Genomic DNA, 13,989 nt, shown 5'->3' on the forward strand with positions numbered 1-13,989 from the left:
TCCTTCAAGCACATTTGTATTAAAGAAGAAGAAGAAGAAAAAACAATGAAGGGAAAACGAACCTCCTGCTGAAATGTATGTGCTGCTACTATTTTTTTTTTTTTTTACTGCTGAATTCTTGCCAGGCAGGAAGCACTTATAAAGAGTTCATGTTTCCCAACCAATTTTGTAAGGGTGAAAAGGTAGAACAGCATATTGAAAGAGAAGTGGAAACAAGTTTAAATGCTTACCTTTCCAAGCTGTGCCACAGGGAGACTCCCTTCCCTTAATACTGGGTGGAAAACTTCTGTCAGACTGGGGTGATATGCATCTAAGTAATAGTCATATGCAGAATTGCATCTATTGATCTTTCTGTGCTCTGGTGACTGAGACAGAAGTTTGCAATTCAAATGTATTGAACAAGACATAATTGTCTAATCTACTGTCAACAGACAAGCCCAAGTTGTGAATCAGTGGTTGATTATAACACTTATGCCCCCAAACCTTTCCTCTCACTTACTTAAAAGCCTTAGCTTATAGTGAAGACTTTAGACCAGAAGGTACCAAAGTAAATTACTGGAAAAAGTATATCCACAGAAGGACAATCTGCAGAGGACTGAATTATGCTAGCCTGCTGGACATTCTCACATCCATTTTTAAAAACCTATTAACTCCATGTTAAAAGTCAACAAAACTTGCCAACTTGCCAGACTGGATAGACCTGAAACCTACAAGAATGTAATTTTCTCTGTGTAATCCTGCCAAGTGGCCACTGCTTCCTTTTGGTTCTAATAGCTCAACATTCCTCAGTTTAAATTACCATTCATTAGCATAATTAATGGAAACCTTATTAGCACAATCCTGTAGGACTGTCTTATCATTGGTCTGCCTCTTCAGATGTCGATAAGTCCATGACCCACTCACCAGGTGTGTGAGGATCTGTTCCATCCAGTACCATTTGTTTCTTTCATTAAAGGGGTGGACACAATTTCCTAGGAGAAAATGTTTGCCAGAATAACTTAATGTAAGGTTACCAGACGTCCCCGTTTCCCAGGGACAGCCCCCGGATTTACAAATCAGTCCCCATACAAAATCCATTGAAGTTGAAAAGTGTCCCTGGATTCAATGGGGGGCAGTGGCATAGCGTGGGTTGTCAGCACCCGGGGCAAGGCAAGTAATTTGCGCCCCCCCCCCCCGTTGAACTGTCCCTCCCCCAGATAGTCCCTCGCTCTCTCTCCGCACCGCACCGCACCGCACCGCACGCCTGGCACCCTCCCCTCCACAGTGGGCAGCGACCCGGCGGCTCGGATCAGATTCGCACAGCCAGCACTGCAGTGAGAGAGAGTGAGTGAGCCAGCTAGGGGCAGAGAGCTGCGAGTGCGAGTGCACACACCCCCCCCCCGATGTTGCGCCCGGTGCGGCCGGCTCCCCCTGCACCCCCACGCTACGCCACTGATGGGGGGGGGATCTGGTCACCTTAAGGTTTTGTGACCTTGCTATGGTTGCCAGGGAAGGAGCTGGGAAGGAATTTGCCCGTAGACAAATTTGCCAGTCTAGAGGTTTTGCCTGCCCCCAAAGCAAAATGTCAAAAATTTGGCAGTTAAGGCATTGGGTGGAATCCTAGACTTCAAGCTTTGGGGTGAAGTGGTTCATCACCCTGTCCAGAACTGGTGGCCTATTCAGCGTCCCCCGTTAGAGGGGGGTCTCAGTGGAAGTCTCTGTCCAGGAGCCAAACATGGAGCAGACAGGCCATAGAGCTTCCATTGGCAGCCAGGATGGCCACCTTAGTAGATGGGCATCTTAGGGGGGCCACAATGCTTGGCACATCCCCTAAAAAGTTTCAGCCCTCCAGCAGGAAGCTGAAACAGATGTACACCCAATGCCTATGCCAAAATTCCACCTACATTTGTAATCAATAAAGTTTTGGCCTTTTTAATCCTACTAGAGTTTGTTTTATCACACAGTACTTTAGACCCTGCCGGGGGGGGGTGGCGCTGAGACTGGGACCGCAACAAAATATAAAGATGCAGACTTGCTTTCAAATATATCTAGCACACTGCTTCTACAATCCTGCAAATCTTCTTTAATACGGAGGGGATCAAAATCCTTAATACATAATACCTAATAATAAAATACTTTGCAGTGCCAGATTTCGGGGCCCTCAAAGCCTCTGTTTCCAGCATGAATGAGAAGGATTCAGATTTATATGGGCCTCTCAGCTGTGAGAGAAATGGGAAGCTCAGGGCTGCTCTTCTAGTCCACAGAACATCACACTGGAGCATTTGGATCTAGGGACTCAGCTATACAACTGCAAATAAAATGTTTTAAGTGTGTTTTAAGTGCAATATACAATGTGGCACTAGATGGCGATGGTGAGCCTTATGGAAAAGACAATGTATTTTAAGAAACGCTTCAAAAATAAGCATTTTCAGGACTTTTTTCTGTGTGTGTAGATTCCACCTAGGTTGATTTGGTTCCATTGAAGCCATTCACAGAGAGATTTTTATGCCTGGCGCAGAGCAATGCATGCAGACGAATATCTTGTTCTCTGGGGTTAGACATGATCTCCGTGATCAATGGGAATTTTCTACTCTAGGGTTAGAGTCATTTTCCATCATACCTTAGACCAGGACTGTCTGTTCATGCAGACTTCTTGTGTGGATATCGGAGAATTATGGAGGTCCACATTATCTTTCATGCACAAAGAGCTTAACTGAGCAGAGGACTATACAGACTTAACTGATCTGTAAAAAGGTAAAGGGATCCCTGGCCATTAGGTCCAGTTGTGGACGACTCTGGGGTTGCGGTGCTCATCTCGCTTTACTGGCTGAGGGAGCCGGCATTTGTCCGCAGACAGCTTCCAGGTCATGTGCCCAGCATGACTAAGCCGCTTCTGGTGAACCAGAGCAGCGCACGGAAACACCATTTACCTTCCCACCGGAGCAGTACCTATTTATATACTTGCACATTTGATATGCTTTCAAATTGCTAGGTTGGCAGGAGCAGGAACTGTGCAACAGGAGCTCACCCTGTTGCGGGGATTCAAACCGCCAACCTTCTGATCGGCAAGCCCTAGGTTCTGTGGTTTAGACCACAGCACTACCCACGTCCCTTAACTGATGTGTAGGTGGGTTTTTAAAAGTGGAAGGTGTATTGACCTTTTGAAAACATTGACTTTGGCTGCATGGGGAACATGTATTAAAAGATCTGGTTTTGGGTGGGATTCCAAGCAAGCCTTCAGAAAGAAATACTAAGAAAACTCTCATCAAATAAAATAACTGGAGTATGAATCCCAAGTATAGCCTTCATATCACGTTTGCAGACATCTTTGTTACAGAGAGTTGGCCCATTTCTGGTGGACTGGGAGAGTCTGCCCATTTCTATCAGGAGCTTGACAAACTGAAAGGCTTCTGAGATCTCTTAATCTGCTTTTTAAAAAAATGTCTCTAGCACTGTTGCCAAGATTTCTCTGGATGTTCCTCTCTCTTTAACACCAGCTGTAGCAGACCAAAATCCAACTGGTGAATATTTTATCATCTCTTCTTCACACTAGACAAGGGATAGGTTTTCCTTCTCATGCAGCTGCTAAATGGACCACAGAAGAAAGTTTACCACCTTAGCACTGATTTTTGCCAGACCAGGTTTGGCATTCCAGTGCTTGGGGTTCCTGTTTAGTTTAATTATATATTTTCCCACCCCAAGTCATTGGGATGGGCACATGGTAAATTAATGAGTGGCTTGTGTCTGAGCTTTTAACTTAGGTTTTTTTCTTTACCCAAAGTCCACGGAGATAAACTAAGACTCTCCTTGAATTCAAAGGTTGCTCATTCAGATCCTTAGAGCAGATGGACTCTTCATTACATGATAATTTATCACATCATTTGCAATGCTGTCATGTACTTGATTTGTAGAAGAAGGCCGACCTTAAGTGTAATTAATTCGGATAGTGGTTTTCTCCGATGCCCTGAAAGTAGTCCAAATCGGTGCAACACAGGGGCAATTTGGGGTCATTTCATGGCATGTAATTTTTGTAGATACATGTGGAATCAAGATGGCATCTAGCCGGGCAGCGATTGACACATCGCTGCTCTCTTGCCTTATGTTTACCGATGTTGCGTCCTATTAAATTAGCTCTGGCCGGGGCATATTGCAAAGTAGTTTCCACACAATAGCTCAGAATATAATAACAGGAATACAAAAAAATAGCCTACTGGAGTGAATCAAAGACACACCTAGCTGAGCACCCAGCATTATTCAGCTGGTTACAAGCACTGGAAGACAGGAGTGAGAAGAAGCTGCCTTTGACCAAGTCAGACCATTTGTCCATCTAGATTTGTATTGTCTACAATACAAATCTCTCCAGGATTTCAGACAGGAGTCTCTCCCAGATCTACTTGGAAATGTCAGGAATTGAACATATGAGTTTCTACAAGCAAAGCAGATCACCTAGCACTGAGCCATGGCTCTTCCCTAGAGAACAGCTGGAAAAGGTATTCTAAGGCTCGAATTATATGAATGGTTCCATGAGAAACAGAATTGTGAAATCAGTGGCGTAGCAAGTCTAAACATCAATGGAGGTGTTTCATCCCATAAAACAGTCGGCATCTGCATTCACATAATGCCTGCTCTGCTTTGGTTACAGATACAGAAGAAAATGTGCCTGTCTCATGACTTCTGTTTTACTTATGATTTATTTCCTCCTCGATTTTAATAAAACCTCTAAGCGGTTTACAAAAAATATTAAAATTATCAGTAAAAAAAAATGGTTTAAAACAATTTAAAGCATTTTTTTTAAAAAAATTACAATTAACAGCAAAAAAAGATTAAAACATGTACATGTCTGGAGAGGCCTGCCTAGACAAATATGTTTTCAGCCCGTGCCAAAAAGAGTACAGCAAAGGCATCTGCTTGGTGTCAATAGGCAGGGAGTGCCACGCTGTAAGGTTGATTTCTCAGAACTGCAGAACGAGTATCATGGGGCACCTGTAGCAGGACCAGTTCCACAAACTGAAGTGGTCAAGTGGGGCAAGTGACCCTGCCAGTAAACTGGCCCTAAGCCAAGAAGGCTTTTATTTACTAATAGTAACACCTTGAACTTTGCCTGGTGAGAAATGGGCAGAGAGGAATTGGAGAACAGATTTCACATTAAAGACCCTTATGGCTGGTGGAACATAATGACCTTCCTTTGAAGGGGGAAAAAGGAGGGGGGTGTTAAGTTGTGGGTGAACATATCAGACGACACAGCAATTCTTCAAACAGCTCTTGTTTATTCACAGGCCAGGACAGAACTGAACTGAAGGGTTCAGTCAGCCTGCTTATACAGAGCTCCAGTACAACGTAACTGTAACAATTTCCTAAAACTATCCAATCACTGAATGTCACTTTCGATCCCTTATTTGCATAACTATCTACAGTATCCCCCTGCTGGCCCAGGGTGAGAACTTCAGTACATAACAGGGGGGGACAAGGAGTATAGCAAGTTAGCTCCTCTCTGCCTTCTGACAGTGCACTGCAGTCAGATGCACTGGCTTGTGAGGGTGATTGTGGGGGCCAACGTTGCACATGTCAGCATCACTCCTCACAGCTTAAGCTGAGCAGAAGCTTCCTGGGCTTTAGGGAAAAGATGTGAGGCCCCTGTCCTGATTTTTATCGGCAGAATGTTGGAGCGAATGCATGCCACACTCAGCTCTGCACTTTGGGGACATCAGGGGGGGCTGGCCAAAAATATAGGGGAGCCCAAAAATATAGGGGAGCCCAAAAACACTCGGCCCCTAGGAACCGGCGCCCCTGATTGCAGTAATCCAATCTTGAGGGCGCCAGTGCCGAACTGTTGTGAACGACTTCTCCCAGTCCAGGTGAAATATACTCGGAGTCGAGAGTGGATTTCATGCTCTTTATTCAGCTCATAGTGGTGAGGAGGAACGGAAGTTCCCCCAGAATGTCTGCTTTATATACATTATTTACACAATGGGCCCCACGTGATTGGCTAATTCCAGGATTCTCCTGTAGGCCAATCAGGTTGCGGATTCACTTCCACCCGGAGCTGGATTGGGTGGCTCCTGTGGACCAATCAGACTGCTGCATTCTGAATCCTATTGTTCTAGGACCAACCAGGCTGCTCCATTTTGGATCCTATTCAACTCAGTACATAACACCAGGAATAGTCAAAGCTGTGGTACCAAACACAACTGGTGAAAGGTGCTTCTAGCCATTGAGACTATCTGGGTCCCTAGTGACAGACTGAAACCAGAAGCACCCCAGGACTGTGTACCTGCTTTTTTAAGAGCAGAGCAACTCAAAGGTGAGGTGACACATCCTGTGCCTTCAGCATAAGCCTTGGGACTCTTTGGAGCTTTTATGTAGGATTAGAAACTAAACATGAAGCAAGGTAGTGAAACCTCACTGAAATACAAGGAAAACAGCTGAACATTAGGATATATTTATAGTGCACACAGCGCTAAACAAATGGTAAATGCTGCTATTATGAGGAAATGCCACTGTCTGATTCCTAAATCCAGAATTTGGGTGATGTGCTCTGCAAAGACTGCATGCAGAATTAGGCGTACGCGTGTAGATTGTTAAAATACTGGTGCATAACAGCACAGACGGTAGAGGAACATCTCTTTAGCAGTGGAAAGCTTGCCAGTATTCCTATATGTCTTTATTACAGCCCAAGTTAGTAACACTAAGCAGTCGCTCTGCACAGGTGTAATTTAGAACATGGTTTGCCACTGAGAACTGTGAAGTTTTCTGATACTGGATACCATCATTACAAAAACACTTCTGCTAAAAATACCCTCATGCTGATCCCCTTTGAAGTGTTGTTCAGGCACATATAGGATTGCACTGTGAGTTTTTTAAATGGTCTGTGACTTTACCTGAAGCTGATTTAATGGAGCATTTGTTTGTTTGTTTACTTTCCTCTTTCTTTCTTTTTTTTAAATCCCAAAGGATAGAAGTGGCAGTAAAAGAGAATTCATTTTCCTAGGAAGCAAGTCCTTTTATTTCACAGCCACATACTTGCCTGGGCCTTTGTAGTTAACACATTTCAAAGTGAGCCAGATTAGCATGGAAATTAATATCCTGCTATTGCAAGAGAAACCAGGAACTGGCATCCCACGATCCCTCCTGTTCCCAGAATGTGGCACACACTAATTTAGCCCGTGATCAGTTGCATTATTTTAATCTTCATTGGAGTTTTGAAAGCAAAGCATGGAGTCCAATCTTTTTGGGAACCAGAGTCATAGCAGGTCAATTATAAATCCATCCCAAGCTCGAATACAAATAATCTTCCATCATATATGAATATGCAGCATACCCACACTTTTCCATGCATTTTCATGTCACTGCAAAGAAATCCACTTTAAAAAGTGGACTTGTTGCACCAGGGCAAGAGAGTGATTTAGTTGTGCGAACCTAAATTTCCAGTATGAACTTGAATCCGTTTCCACAAAATAGCTGAACAGACTGGAGGTGACCTTAGACGATACTAAAATGACCACGACCCCTTAGTTTTCTAACAATGAGGTAAGTTTCTTTTATGCCCATCAGCTGCAAGTGATAACTGTGTTTTAATTGTTATGATTTTTTTAATCAACATTGTATTCGGGCAGGCGCTCTCTGATTCGGTTCAGGGCTTGATCCAGCATCACATTAGGGAGAAACGGCTTGCAAAAAATGTGTACACTGGTCAAAATTGCGTATCAAAATGTGGTTATTGGGAGAAGCGAGCCCTAAAACACTGACAAAGTTTCATGAGGTTTTTCTTGCAATTTGCTGTGGGGAAGTGGGTTTAAGATTGGGGGAAATTACAAACTGAGATTGACACATTTGTCCTCCCCTTCCTACAATTAATATATTCCTGCTACCACTACATTGCGAATGCTGCAGGAGCCCCGTCAGAAAAGAAAAAGCTAGTGGCTCTGTTTCTGGTCAGTGAGATCATGCCTGTAAGGAAATTCTGCGCTAGACTGCGATAGATTTAGCAGTCAGGAAAAGCTGTAAATGGTTGCAGAGGGGCTCTTGAGAAATCAGACATCCATTATTAGTATCAGTTGAAAACAAAGTGCAGCTGAGGACAGCTGAAGGAACTATGGACAGGCAGGCTATTTGCCCGGCTTGAAACCATTTGTATTTGTATTTTCTCCTCCACCTGGTTTTAAAATGCATAACCCTAAAGCTCAGCAGTTAGGCAATGGTCAATTTTTAAAAAGCATTTATTTAAATGTGTGATTGCACATGCAGATGAGCTATGGTTGATGTTTCCTCCCTCTCCTCCTCCTCCCAGTGGGAGAGAGACAGTAACCAGAAGCCACTTACCAGTTGCTATCATTTAGCGTGAATTCCTCATGGACAAATGCATTCGTTTAGCAACACTGCTCCAAAGGCCCTTATGAGATCTGTGAAACTACTGCAGGTTCGCGGCTTATCCCTTCCTATGGTATTTCCCGAGCGAATTCTATGACTGTCCTATCCCTGAAATGCCCGGCTGCTGAGTCTCACAATCTTCTATAGATGCTGAAGGATTCGTTCAGTCTGCTTTTTTAAAACAAGCAAGCCTGAATCACACTTCCCAGACGACTACATAGATCACAACCCGATCTACATCCTCTGAGAGTACCCTCCGATTTTCACAGTTCTCCACTTTTTAAGACCTTGGCTTTAAAAATGTACTAAAATGAGCACAAAAGAAATGTAGGACAAGATGCATTTTTGTGAAAAATACATATAGAAAGTGTGTGTGTGTGTGTGTGTGTGTGCGCACGCGCGCGCTTTAAACCTACAGATGCACAGAACAGAACAGACTTATAAACACATGTGAAACTCATATGGATCAGAAAATCCTGATCTGTCCATTCCTGTACCCAGCTGTTTTAATTAATGTTCCTGGAACACTCCCAGATTCTTAACTACTGATTCATGCCATTGTTACAGAAGTCTCCTTTGGCAGTTACCTGTAGTCACAAGGGCACCGTTGAGAAAAACTTCTTAAGGCACTTGCTGAACAGGAAAACATTTAAAGGGGAAAAAAATGTGGTTTGTTTCTTTTTTCAATGGCAGATTCTAGGGGTTATATTATTATTAGAGAATTTGTTGTCCCGAATGGGGAAGAAAGACTCCCAGAACGGCAGAGCCCAAACCTATGCACGTCCGAAGAACTTCCCATTGAGTTTGCAGGGACGTACCCCCCAGGTAAGACCGCAGTCAGAGGAGAGGTTTCATAATCAGAGATGGCCAGATTAATATCTCTGAATGTGTTCAAGTCTATAGCTGCACCTCAGATGAAATAAATCCGTCAACAAACTCCCTGCCTATGAATAGCAAATTCTTGATCCTCATTCACTACCTTATCCACCAGCTGTTTTAACTGATTAGTCAAAAGCACACTCTTGTTGACATCAAATGTGCAGCAAAAACAAGTGTATAAATGAATAATTATTTCCAACACTTGCAATGAGATTAAGTGCTTATTGGATTAGGAAAATAACAGGATTTAATGGGGTCATTTATGCCACAGCTCTAGTATAAAGATGTACATTACATGCAACAGATCACTATCTCCCCTAGAACGATGGTTGTACCAACACGCACATGTTGTCTACAGTGTTGCCTCACATTTAATAACCTGTATTAAAATGTGCTAATGCATAAATATAATGAGAAGCATAGCTAATATATGTTTGGACACTGAGTAACTGATTGGTAATATCAGAAAATTGAGGTAACACCTTTCCCTGCAGATCTCAGCGTGCAAACTTTGGAACCACAGTTGTTTTCACATACAGAGATTTGCAGCTCTTCTGCGGCATTTTAATCTGACTTCTGATCTGGCAAAATAAATATTTCTTTTTAAAGTTTATTCTTTTAAGTTGCTTTGTGTTCACCCTTCTGGAAAAAAAAACCCTATAACAATACCCTATGTTTTGCATACTTATTTTATCTTTAGCAGGGAAACGAGTGATCCACATGTCTCTACAGTGTTTCTGGCAGCTATGTGTCACTCAAGAATGTGGGACTTCTGGTCTCGACTACAGCTGCCGTCATCCCTTTCTCTTGTGCATGCTGACTGAGGCTGATGAGTTTTGGGGTACAACAACCTATGGAGGACCACAACCTCCCATCCCAATGTAAAAGATACATACAGCGGTACCTCGGGTTACATGCGCTTCAGGTTACATACACTTCAGGTTACAGACTCCGCTAACCCAGAAATAGTACCTCGGGTTAAGAACTTTGCTTCAGGATGAGAACAGAAATTGTGTGGCGGCAGCGCAGCAGCAGCAGGAGGCCCCATTAGCTAAAGTGGTGCTTCAGGTTAAGAACAGTTCCAGGTTAAGAACAGACCTCCAGAACAAATTAAGTACGTAACCAGAGGTACCACTGTGCTGTAGATATACTTGATCTTCATCAGTTTCTGAATCAACAGAGATGATGCAAAAATTAAGAATGTGCCATAAACGAAGCTTATGCCATGACAAATTTGTATGTCTTTAAGGTGTTTGGGGGTGTTTTTGCTGCAAGAGCCTAATGGCTGTGGGAATTCTTATAACATCAGTTTCAATTTTGGCTGAAACGAAGTGTCCGGTTTTTGTTTTCTGCCATAGCTTTTGAAAAATGTCATTTGGCGTTCCAGAAAAATTCTGTTCCAGCCTGCGAGGCAGCCACATGACCAGGTGAGTTCCAGAAGCGTCATGTGACCAGTCATATAGTCTTTGGACTTGAGAAGGCAAGTCAGGTGAAGCGCCTTTGGGAGGTGTCTGCGAACAAAGCTGAACTAGGAAAACACTGAGTGCGGGAGGAGGGGGACTCTTTATTGAGAACTAACTTAATTGGCTGGTTCTTTGGTGGAGACGTCTAATCTTGGTCCCTGGGGTAAGGCCTTCAAACAGGCTTGGGGACAGAGGTTGGCAGGGTATTCCAAGGCCATGTGAGGCTCCTCTGAAATGAAGAGGGTGAAACTCCTTGGCAAAAAGATTGCCTGAGCAGGTATCATGCTGCCAAAGCTCTTGCATATAAGAACACAAAAAGTAGATTAATAATTCTTGAGCCTCCAGGCATGAAAAGAGGATTGAAGTTTGTACTTGCTACGGTTGCCACTTTTTACCACAGACGTTGTCCTTTACAACTCCAGGTGAAGCAGGAGAAAAAGGTCCCATAGCTCCTTCCACCAGTTACTTCCACCATTCTGTCCCTTGGCCACTGCCCTGTTTGCTGCACCAGTAGGACAGCTGGAGACCAGCTTGCCACAGCAGGAGAGGAGGATGGAGATGCAGATGTCAGAACTCTGCATGGAAGGGGTTGTAGAATCATAGAACTGTAGAGCTAGATACACTGGTGAGCCAGTGTGGTGTAGTGGTTCAGAGTGGTAGATTCGTAATCTGGGGAACCGGATTCACGTCTCCGCTCCTCCACATGCAGTTGCTGGGTGACCTTGGGCCAGTCACACTTCTCTGAAGTCTCTCAGCCCCACTCACCTCACAGAGTGTTTGTTGTGGGGGAGAAAGGGAGAGGAGAATGTTAGCCGCTTTGAGACTCCGTTTTGTGGTGATAAAGCGGGATATCAAATCCAAACTACTCTTCTTCTTCTTCTTCTTCTTCTTCTTCTTCTCTCAATTCATCTGGAAATTTAGAGGGCAACTTCTGAGGAAAGAAGTGGAAACCCATTGGATTCTTTGCAAGATCTAACATACAGGGGGGAAATAATAATTATGAGTGCAATGCCATGCGCATGTTCTTACCTGGAAGTAAGGTCACATCCACACCATAAATCTAAAGCACATTTAAAGTGCACAGCTTCCCCCCCCACCCAAAGAACCTTGGGAACTGTAGTTCCCAATTCCTAGCTCCCTTAGCAAACGGCAGTTTGGGGAAAGCCTTGCGCTTTAAATGTATGGTGTAGAAGTGACCTAAGACTCATTGGAAACAGCAAAACACCTCTGGCTAAACGTGTGTAGCTTTGTGATGCATGTTACCATAATGGATGACAACTTTCTTTTGCTATTGAGGTAGAGTTGAGCAATGGGTATATGTCACCTTCCTCAAGGGTTTGCATGACACGAGGCTCTTCAAAATTCTGCAGTTTAAATTGTTTGGGTTTTTTTTATATTTGGCACTGAAATAGCTTAGGTGTAAATTTTCAAGAAGGGCAAAAAGCAATTAAACATTTATAATAAATAAGTGCATGTTTGCTCATAATAACTCACACCCACCCAATTATTCCTATCCTTGAGTAACAGCTACAGTTCCTCCACCTTAAAGATAGTATCAGCAGGATATATCTGTGAAAACTTCCAAGGAGGCCCCTTACTGCCTCCCTTCTGAACATTTCCCACACTCTTTACTATGATTTAATCTGAAAACTTTAATTGAGCTGTACCGTTTTAATATGTATAAGTAACAAGGCCAATTAATGTGCTGTTTTATGACAACATGTAGCATTCTATCAAACTGAAGAAATCCATAATTATGTTTTTGACATTCCCCCAGCTTAGGAAGCCCAGCAACATCACACAGGAACAACCAGATGTAAAATGATATACAGAAAGTGGAAAAGAACCATGTTATGGTTGTGAAATTTGTTACTCCCCTGGAGCAAGTAGCAAACGGGTTGGGGCCAATAGACGGTAGCTTTCACCTCTCTGTTTTATTAATGCTGCCTTATATCAAATTTATCTCAGGGTGGTGTGCAATAACACATTTAAAACAATTAATTCCATTAAGCCCAGAAAGCAGATAAAACAGTAAATAACAACAGCCACAAGCAGACAGCCTTAGCAGAAAGCATGTCATGGAAGGTGAGGCACCTACACTGGCTACAAACTACTGTTTCAAATAAGAGAATCTGCATATTGGGGTCTGAGAAATACAGTGGTACCTCAGGTTACAGACGCTTCAGGTTACAGACTCTGCTAACCCAGAAATAGTACCTTGGGTTAAGAACTTTACCTCAGAATGAGAACAGAAATCATGCGGCAGCAGCAGGAGGCCCCATTAGCTAAAGTGGTACCTCAGGTTAAGAACAGTTTCAGGTTAAGAATGGACCTCCAGAATGAATTAAGTTCTTAACGTGAGGTACTACTGTATATAAGTGCCCACACTCCACATGGAGAGAATGCGCATTCATTATAAAACTTCTTTTTCATTGGAAAAAGCTGCCGCAAGGTGACTGTACTAGCACAGAGCAGAAGTGGTGAAATATTTCCAGCTTGAGGGCCACTTTTCCTCCTGGGCAACCTTTTGAGGGCCACATGCCAGTAGTGGGCATGGCCAGAGGCAAGAGTGGGCAAGGCAGTGAATGCAAATTTCATCTTTGTACAATAGGCTTGTTTCTACTCACACATCCCTCTCTAGTCTTCATCCAGACAAGCCTTACCACTGCAATGCGCTCTACATGGGGCTACCTTTGAAGGTGACTCAGAAACTGCAATTAAACCAGAATGCAGCAGCTAGACTGGTGACTGGGAGAGGCCGCCGAGACCATATAACACCAGCCCTGAAAGACCTACATTGACTCCCAGTACGTTTCGGAGCACAATTCAAAGTGTTGGTGCTGACCGTTAAAACCCTAAACGGTCTCAGCCCAGTATACCTGAAGGAGCGTCTCCACCCCCATCATTCTGCCTGGACACTGAGGTCCAGCGCCGAGGGCCTTCTGGCAGTTCCCTCCCTGAGAGAAGTGAGGTTACAGGAAACCAGGCAGAGGGCCTTCTCAGTAGTGACGACTGCCCTGTGGAACACCCTCTCACCGTCAAGGCAATAAGCAACTATCTTACTTTTAAAAGACATCTGAAGGCAGCCCTGTTTACGGAAGTTTTTAATGTTTAATGCTGCACTGTGTTTTTAATGTTCAGTTGGAAGCTGCCCAGAGTGGCTGGGGAAGCCCAGCCAGATGGGGGGTATAAATAAATTATTGTTATTGTTATTGTTATTGTTAAGCAGAAACACCCGGGTTTGAAGCAGAGCCAGTGAAGGGAGCGGCCTGGGTAAATTTCCAAGGGCTGTACGGAGCGG

This window comes from Podarcis tiliguerta (assembly GCF_965153285.1).
Source record: "Podarcis tiliguerta genome assembly, chromosome: 12".
NCBI classification, from domain to species: Eukaryota; Metazoa; Chordata; class Lepidosauria; order Squamata; family Lacertidae; genus Podarcis; species Podarcis tiliguerta.